The sequence below is a fragment of the Mus pahari genome, chromosome 13 (genome assembly GCF_900095145.1).
Source record: "Mus pahari chromosome 13, PAHARI_EIJ_v1.1, whole genome shotgun sequence".
NCBI lineage: Eukaryota > Metazoa > Chordata > Mammalia > Rodentia > Muridae > Mus > Mus pahari.
In genome coordinates, this window is record NC_034602.1 from 18,303,496 (window position 1) to 18,313,569 (window position 10,074).

Here is a 10,074-nt window from a genome sequence, read left to right on the forward strand (position 1 = left end):
AAAACAACAGAACAAACAAAACAAAACAAAAAACAAATGAAAGAAAGAGAAAGAAAGAAAGAAAGAAAGAAAGAAAGAAAGAAAGAAAGAAAGAAAGAAAGAAAGAAAGAAAGAAAGAAAGAAAGAAAGAAAAGGTTAATCACCTGGTAGGAAATTCAGAGGCTGGACTCTGAAGTCTAGAAGGAAAGCTCTAATCCAAGAAAGGTGTGGTGTTGCAGTAAATATTATTTGGGGGTTTCTACCCCACCTTAAATCACTTAGTTCCCAAATAAAGAACACCAAACCTTTAAATATATAAGCCTTAAAGCACTAGAGCTGGGCAGTTATCAGTCCTCATTGCCATGCACATACAACCCACCTACCTTGCTGTGACTTCTCTTCTCTTTCTCCTCTCCTCCTCTTTGTGGTCCCTCCTTAGAGCCCAAGCCAGGGAACCAAAGTCCTGCCTATCTGTTTTCTGTCCAGCTATAGGCTATAGGGATTTTTATTAGCCAATCAAGAATAACTTGAGGGGCAAGGTTAATACAGCAAAAGCTAGTATACGAGGGGATTTGCTCGTCTTGGAGCAACCAGATCATGGGGTACAGAATTAAACATTTGAATACAAGCAGCATCAGACCAAATCACTGCAGACAGGACTAAATAGATATCCCAGAGCAGCCCTAACAACACAAAGAGCTGGAGACTGGGTACCAAAATAGGTGCTTCTATTTAGCCAAGAGGAGAAAGATGATATTAAATGCTACTTGCTGGATGGGGAAGAAAAAGGATGGTCACAGAGCCTTTAGTACTTATTACTTCAGTCTAAAATGATGTAGGAAGTAGATGTGGACTTGGAGAGAGCAACTCGGAATTTAATCTAATTATAAGAAAGTGACAGAAAAGAGGCAAGTTGGTATTGCTCTAGTATAATGTTAAGCAAAGAGACCAGCTGTTCACTGTATGGGATACTGCCATGTAGGAAAGTTTCCAGGTCACAGGCATCAGAATTTTCGTGGTGGAGAGGATCAGTTTTGTTAGGGTATCATGAAGTGACTGAGTCGCTCTCCCAATGTTTACAAATCCACAGTGCTTCTACTGTTAATTTCAATAGTAAGAATTCGCTTCTAGAGATGCATGCATCTAGAATCCCTCTTCCAAATGCATTGCTACTAAGCAATGGGATAATAGGTACCCTGGAAAACCTACCAGAATAGTACCTGGTATTATCAAATCTTTTCAGTGCTAGTACCTGTCAACCCCAGCATGCCACTCTTCGGGTGCTGCCAGTAAGCAACCACTAGTGTTGTCTTTCTTTCCTAAATCATCTTCCTTCCTATGGTGTCCCTCTCCAGGCCTGAGGAGGTTTTCTACTCTGGTGTGTGTGTGTGTGTGTGTGTGTGTGTGTGTTTAAACAACAAAACATGTTCTTGACCAACAGGATCTTTTTCTTCTTCACTTTGATTTCTGATTTGTCTGTTCTACTTTGCTTTCTGTTGCAGTGATTAAGCACTCTGACCAAACAGTCAGGAAGGAGAGGGTTTTTTTTTTTTTTTTTTTTTTTTTTTTTTTTATTCACAGTTGACAATCCATTATCAGGGAAAGCCAAGGCAGGAACTCAATGCAGGAGCTTCACACAGAAACCAGAGAAGGGCAAGTAAGACTTACTGACTCTCCTGCCACAGTCAGCCACCTTTTTTAGGTAACCCAGAGCTACTGGTCTAGGAATGGTATGGTCAATGAACCAGACCCTCCTACATAATTAGCAATCAAGGAATACACCAGAGACACGTCCCATGGGCGAATCTGATCGAGGAAATAATTTAATTGAGGTTTCTTCTGTCCAGATGTGTCAAGTTTGCATACAAGATTAGCCATCANATAGCATATTGCCTTAGAACTATCACAGAACGACTATCATCTACATTCTTGAGACATCTGCTAATCTAGAAGATAATTTGGACTTAGGGATATTTGATTCCAAGAAGGCACATGAGACATTTCACTAATAGCCTGCATCTTTCCAAGACTTTAAAAAGAAGTACATTGAGAGGTAAATAAAGTACTAATAAATTCACAAGCAATCAGAAATTGGATATCTATAATCTTTTTTTTTCTTTTACATGAGGTGTTATTTTGTGTCTGTGTTTTCATATCACAATAGAACATCATTACCTCTGTCTGGCAGGGTTCCTCTTCAGAGATTCCCAGCCACTCTGATTGGTAATATACCAACCATCTGATTAAGATGCTGAGTCTTGACCCAAAAGTGCTTGAGGCCCATCTGCAGAAAGGCAGAATGTGTGCTGAGACCCTGGGAAGCCCTGATGAAATGCAGATTCTGACTCAGTAGAGATAAAGTGAAACTTGAACATTTCTAGCAAGTTTCTAGGTAGACTTGGGTGACAGGACTTGTCAGTTAAGCCATGCAGGGGGCCTGACAACCCTAAGCTAGAATCATAAGTTTCTTTTTTGATCAACTCCATGACTTTGGTAAAGGACTTAACCTTCTCTGAATCTCAGTCTTGTGTCTGTAAAATCATGCATATTTCCCAGTCTTTTAGGTGAGTGGAGCTCACATGTTCCATGCCTTGGATAATGCCTGGCACCTAATTTCTCAGCAAATGCTTCCCAAAAGTCTTGTCTGAGTTTACTAGAAAAAAAAAAAAAACCCTGCTTCCAGGTAAGGGAATTTCTTTTGCTACCAGTCAGAACTTGGTAAAGCTTTTCCTGGAATCTTTTCTAAGTGTTCAGTCTGTTCAAGTCCTGTGCTCTCATGGTTTGCCAGGAGCTCCTTGTCCCCTGTAAATATCCTCTCATGCCTATGGACAACAGCTTCCAACTCTTGGCACTATGCCTGAGCCTTGAAGTTCTGAGCATATGTAGCTTGGACCCTCACCTTGGAGTCAGGTAGTCAATCCTTTCCGGTAGTACCTGAGATTGAACTGGGTACACGTTATACCATCACTCTACACATATCTCAGAGGCTCACTTTACTCTTTCTTTCAAGATAAAGCCTCACTAAGTTGCCCAGGCCTTGAATTTTGCATACTCTTGCATTAACCTCAGGAGTAGCTATGATTACAGTCAGTGCCTCCAAGTCTGGCTACCAAGGCTGTTGCAAGAATACTGTAAACAAATCTTGCTTCTAAGTAGACTTGCTTTGTTTCCTTTATAAAAAAAGGATTCTTTTTAATTTTATGTGTATGGGTGTTTTGCCTATATGTATATCTTTGCACCATGTGTGTGCCTGGTTCCCACAGAGATGAAGATGGTGTTTGATCCCCTGAAACTGGAGTTAGAGGTGGTTTTGAGCCACCATGTGGATTCTGGTAACTGAACCCAGGTCATTTGAAAGGACAGCATGTGCTCTTAACCTCTACAGCTGCCCCAGCCTCAGTATGTTTCTTTTCTGAAAATAGTCCTTCCCTGTGTCTATGTCCCCCCCCTCCCCACCTAATAAATTGATTACTGGATTGCATTTCCTCAAAGGACTGGTGGCCTGACTGTAGACCGAGTAGCTCCTCCTTGGCATTTAAAAACAACTTCTGTTTCTGTTGTCATGTGAGATGTGCAATCCCAGGTGGCTGAGCATGGCTTTAACCACAGGCTTCCTGCCTGCAAAGCAGAGGGGGGAGTCAGGCATTTCTACCCCCAAAACAGGCTCAGGGTACTCTTAATGCTGATAACAAGAGGAACACATTCAGTTGTCCATGATTACTAAAGGATATGTAAGAAATATGTTCTCTACAGTGGAAATTGCTGCCCTTGGGTAACAGGAAAAGGATGACCATTACATTATATGTAGGAAATAGAAGATCGTGAAATAGATGCCAAACACACAGTGCAACCCTGATAAGGAGGTTTGTATTACAGCCTCTTGATTCTCTTTCAGAGACTGTTCTCTTGGGCTTTTAAAGTGTATCTCTAATATCAATCGTTGAAATGAGAAAGACATTTGCCCACTGTGGTTATTGTTATAGGAGGCTAATACCAATAAAGTGGTCCTTAAATATCCCCACAATGTCCTCTGAGATTGGAAAGAAACTTTATAGGTGAAAGCTGACTTAAGAATTCACCTGCCCTTGTGAAATGCTGCTATTCTGACACTTGTGAAGTCAGCTCAGTCTTCAGTCCGCATACCCCACCTCTACGTGCATGGGGATGCCGCTGTCAAAAGATGTGAAGAGACTCATCTAACACATCAGGTGGGTGAGCTTAATATAAAGCTTCCTCCGTGTGCTGGTGTAGTTGTGTTAGAGCTTAATCTCAGTCACCAAAGATTCCCAATGGTAAGAAACATCATAGAGATCATGTCCTTAGAACACTGCATTAGGAATGATAGCTCAGGGAGGAACTGGTCCAACTGTATAAATGAGGCCGTGAGTTAGGACTATGTCTTGATTCCCAGAACAGTGGAAATACCTGCCCCAAAGTCCCAGTCCACCCTCCCCTACTGACCCGTCCTCTGCCCTCATGGTTGTCATCATGTGAACACAGTGTAGGGTCAGAGGAATGAGGCTAGCAGGTGTGCCCAGCTCTGGGAATGTCATTCACAATTCAGAGCAATCCCTGAGATCTGTAACATTTCATGTCTTGTACCCCCTCAGCCCCTGGGGCCACACACATGGTCATCCTGGAAACAGTTGTGATACATGCAAACCAAAGGATCCAAAGTATGGCAGGAGAAATGGATGGAGTCAAGGCCCGTGTCAGCAGCAAAATCATGGAGTCAAAGCTCAGAAGCAGGTTCACAAAATCTAAGTACTAGATGAGTTGGTATATGATCAGACTCAACCTTTCAAGCCTTGGGAGGGAAAGTTCTGCCCAAGGTGGACACTCTTATTGAGGATAACATTGGATGAGACTGGATAAGGAACCCTGGGTACTGGACCTGCACTGTTCTGGGCTGAGGTAGGCACAACTCTCTGGTAGACATTATTAGCTTGTCTGGTAAGAGAAAGTAAAACCAAAGGCTTATTATTCCTTCACACACACACACACACACAGACACACACACACACAGACACACACACACACACACACACACACACACTTTTGTTCATCTCTGACTCTTCTTCCTTCTTCCTCTATAGATTAGCATTCTTTGCTCATGGAAGGTTACTTCACAGATCTAGCTCACCCAGAACGGTCTTGGTTCTAACTCTAAAGTGAATCTACCTTTGGAGATGCTGATCCCCATTTCTACTCCTGTTGGGGTTGGGTGGCCTGGCATCTTGTAGAAGATGAGCCAATGGAGATTGTTGATGAGGCTCCAAGAACTCTCTTAATGCATCAGAAGGTATTTCTGCATCTGAGGGTTTGTGCCCTTTCCCCCAGTCAGAGCAGCCTTACTACATTTAAACTTAAGCTGCTTTTTCTGCCCTCTCCACCCACCAACAAGGAGGGAGGTGGGGAACTTGCTAGGCATGAATCTTCCTCACTCTGGAATCAGGCCTAGCCCTTCAGGAGAAGATGTAGGGAGACATGAAGTCTCGGAGATACATCTGTCCAGGGGAAACCTGGAGGAGACCAGTATTGGGTACATGGCTTTGAACAGGAGAGAGCTGTGCTTGGTTACTGTCTCAAAGCAATCTCAAACTACCTCTGAAACACAGGCTTAGAAGCTGACACCCCCTGGAAGCTGAGGGAAATTAAGGCCTCTGCAAAGTGGGACCCCAAGGAGCATCCTTTATGTATATTAGCAGTTGAGTCCTCAGGTGTCCTACTGCCTCATGCACCAGGAAGCCTCTCCAATACTATTTCTGAGTTGCTTAAAGCTGGTTTCCGTATTTTAGACATTGGGTGTTGCCCTACGACTGGCACATTAAAGACTTGTTCAAGTTACTTTGAGCAGTAAAAGTTCTGAGAAGGATCCTAGTGAGGGGTCCTCGGGTCATTAAGAGTGTACCCTCAGAGGGACTATGGGACACTGTGGTCTCTCCCATTGCTTGGTGGCCACAAAGTGAATAATTTTCTCTTACACATGGTTCCACCATAGGTATCTTGTCATAATTCCCAGACAATAAGGGCAATCATTGTGGCCTTGAACCTCCAAAGTCACCAATCAAACATTTCCCAAACACATTGCCTTAGGCATTTTGTTGATGAATGGCTCACAGGTCTGGCTCCCTAACTCCCTCTTCTTCTGTCTGTTCCCTTCCATTGGGCCCTAACATTGTCAAGTGCTGACAAACTTGTTCTTTTCTTCCTTTAACCTTGCCAAAGATCCTGAAACTGCAGGCTAATGTCCAAATCCTTAACTGAAGCTTTAAAACCCCATGGGACCGGTATGACTTGGCTCTAGCCCTCTAAAGCCTTCTTCTGGTCTTTTTGCGTGAAGAGTGTTCCAGGTTGTAACCTGGAGCAAACTGCCTGCAGTATGAACACATGTTTCCTGAGGAGCCCTGGTGTCTTAGGTACATAGTCCCAGCATCCAGACTAGGAGGAACAGTATTTGAGTCTTCTTCCAATTAAAAAAAAAATATGATTCAGTGTTTTCCATGCATATGTATATATGCATTACATATGTGCCTGGTACCCTTGGAATCCAGAATAGGGTATCAGATCTCCTGTGTACTCTTTAGTTTATATCAACTTGACTCAAGCTAGAGTCATTTGGTTAAAGGGACTTTCAATTGGAAAGTGTCTTCATAAGATTTGCCTGTAGGCAATTCGTGTGTATTTTCTTAATTTTTGATTGATGGTTGAGGGCACAGCCCATTGTAGATGGGGTTACCCCTGAGCTAGTCACCCCAGGTTTTATAAGAAAGCAAGTTGAACAAGCCACGAGGGTCATGCCAGCAATCAGCACTCCTCCCTGGCCTCTGAATCAGCTCCTGCCCCCAGGTTCTTGTCCTGTTTGAGTGCCTATCCTGACATCCTTTAGCAATAGTGTGACATGGAAATTATAAGGAGAAATAGATCCTTTTCATCCACACGTTGTTTATAGTGTTTTATCACAGCAATAAAAGTCCTAATGAAAATACCCTGGAGCTGAAGTTATAGATGAGCCACCATGTTATGTCTGGAATTGAACCTAGGTCCTCTGTAAGAGCAAGTGCTCTTAACTGCTAAGCAATCACTCTATCTCTGTTTTGATGTCTGATAATTAATGTTCTGATTGTGTAAGATATTGATCGATCAATCTTGTCCAGCACATTTACTAACTAAATTGTGTCGAGTGATTATTGAGTTTTTGATCAAATAAAGTTTTTGGAATCAAGTGCTACATTCATGTCCTCTCATCAGGAAAAGTTATTGTTTCTCAGGCCTCAGAGAGTGTGCCCCAAAGCCTGAAATTCAAGTCATGGAGTTTGGGGTGGTGAGACTGTGAGAGTGCCTAGGAGCTTACAGAACTGGTAGGGATTAAATTCCTGCCAAAGTGGCCATCTTGCTATGTCACTCACAGATTGTCTCTCTGAGAGACAAGATGGGAAAACTGGTGAACCAGAGGGAAAAAAAGGGGTTTGGTGATTCTGACTATCCAGCAAAGAGAAGTAGCTCATACAAAAAAAGGAGGGAGTGGACAGAGGAGAGAAGATAGCAGAAAGACCTGTCAGTGCAGACAAGGAGACCTGGCCAATGCTGCTCTTTCATCTTGCATCTTGGCGTTGCTGAAAGATGACTCTTCTGTAGAGACCAAAGAAACAGCATCTGAGAGAGCCCCCAAATGTCAGTCCCTGTGAGGAGGACCCCTGTGCTACCCCAGAAGGACGCTTACAAGTTCTGGGATACTTTTTTCTTCCAGTTTCTCATTCTGGGGAGAAACAGAAAGGGGACACACACACACACACACACACACACACACATGCCCGCACGCACGCACACATGCACACATACCACCAATTTCTGCAAGTCACCACATGGGCTCAGTCCTAGGAGATAATTTTCAGTGGCATGGCCCACCTTTTTGGCTCCTTTATATACCAAGATGAGCTTGGGGACCCTGGAGAACACAGCTGCAACTTCTGCTGTTCACAAACCCCAGGAAAGACGGGTGATGAGAGCTGCCTTCTTGGGAGACATGGGTTTTCCAGAGCCCGGGGTCCCTGGAAAATGACCTGGGATCTCCTCTGATGCTTGACAAAGAGCTGTTTAAGAACAAGAGCTCTCCCTTGGTAATCCAATGGGAGTTATCTAGTATTTTCCAATGCAGGCTTCTTGACGGCAGTCACCAACATCGCCACACTTCCAAGTGACCTACCTTTCAGGGTGCACACCAAGCCTCACTAGACTTAGGGATGAAGGCGAGGTCTGCAGGAGGTTTAACAAAAGTGAGAGATGAACACTTCTCACCTAAAACAACCCAGTTAGTGACCAGGGTACCAGGAGCCAACATGTATTCAGTGCTCACGAGCCCAGCAATGTCAACAGTAAGTTGTTTTATTTACTCAACCTGGCACTGCCCCCTGCTTTACAAATCAGGAAACAGACTATACATGACTCTGGGCTTAGAGACTGGGCCCCAACTCCCAAGCTTAAGTGGTGTTTCTGTGCTTGATACTGGCACAGTCAAAGGAGCTGTGCAAGGGCGTGGCGACTGCTGGGAAAGGGAATGCACAGTAAGGACAGACAGACTCAAGCCTGTCTGTCCCCCATGTGCCTGCAGAGTATTCCCACCCTACCCTTCCAACCTGAGTCAGTGCCAAAGCCTGCTCGTATTTTGCTGTTGAGTGTAGATGAGACAGCTGGGAGGGTACTACTGCTCAGCTATGGAGAATATCAGCTAAGTTCCTGTAGCCTTTGACCCATAGGTGGCAAAGAGCAAGTTAGATGAGCCGAGTGCATCTGGAAAAGCCTAGAACAGTAGAGAGGCCTTGCTCCCAGCTAAAAAGGAGAAAAAACGAGATCCCACTGCATGAAGCAGTGACTGTTGGGAGGAAGTGGAGGCAGCTGGTAGCAACCAGGCGCTCTCCAGCTCTGGGCAGTTCCTCTCATGTTGAAGCCAAGGTACGGATGTGGTTTCCAACTCTCTGGAGGCCCCAGAAGATATGTATCCTGGCCTCATGCAAGCTTGATTTAGAGATAAGCGCTGGCCTGGAACCAAGAGGAGCTGGTTTGCCTAGCATAGATCCCCAGCTTTGCCCTTGCCTGGATCTCTCTTCTTGCCTTCCCTGCCCCTCACTGCCACATTGCTGCTCAGGTCCAGGAAGTACTGAGCATGCTCTTCTGGTGACCTTTGAGTGTGGGGCCCCTATCTTTAATGTACCTCAATGAAGAGAGAGGTAGCACTTCCTTCCTCCATGGAAGAGGCCTTTTGGCAGGTAAGCACCTGGCCTTCACATTCCTCTGAAATTTGCCTGAATTTAGAGTTGTTCCACTCACCTGGGGCTGGAAAGGGCACTGGACCCACACAGATCCACCTCAGGAAGGCTTCTCTGACATAAAGGATCCCATAGTATTTTATCTCTCAATCCTTCAGAGACAAGATTTAGATCTCTATCATTTAAAAGCAGTCTTGGCATTAAGAGCCACATTTGGCACACAGTGGGTGCTCAGCGATCCTTAATCTAAAGTGGGTGGGGAGGATGAGGGAGTCAGAGGGAGGAAAGAAGAGAGGGAAGGAAGGAATTTTTATCTAACTCTTGTATTTATTTGTTAACGGTGTAAGCTGGGGTGTGTGCAGATACATGAAGAATGAGAGGGATCACATTGTGCATCTAGCAATCTGATTGGTCATTCTGAGATGCTACGTGAGACCATGTGCCGAAACTTCCTGACAAATACCAATTCTACTTTTGTTTCCTTTCCTCAGGTATAGTAATGGCATGATGGTGCAGCTTCATCTTCAGCCTGACTGGATTTAGCAGACTCAGAGGGTTTGTTTGTAGATGTGTCTGTGAGCATTTTACTAGGAAGGGGGAGACGCAGAATAAAATAGAAAAAGGAGAAGGTCCCCCTCTCATCAGTGTCCCTACTCACCAGTGTGTCCCCTCATCAGTGTGTCCCCTCTCACCAGTGTCCCCTGCCACCAGTGTGTCCCCTCTCACCAGTGTGTCCTCTCTTACCAGTGTCTCCTTTCACCAGTGTGTCCCCTCTCACCAGTGTCCCCTCTCACCAGTGTCCCCTTTCACCATTGTGTCCCTTCTCACC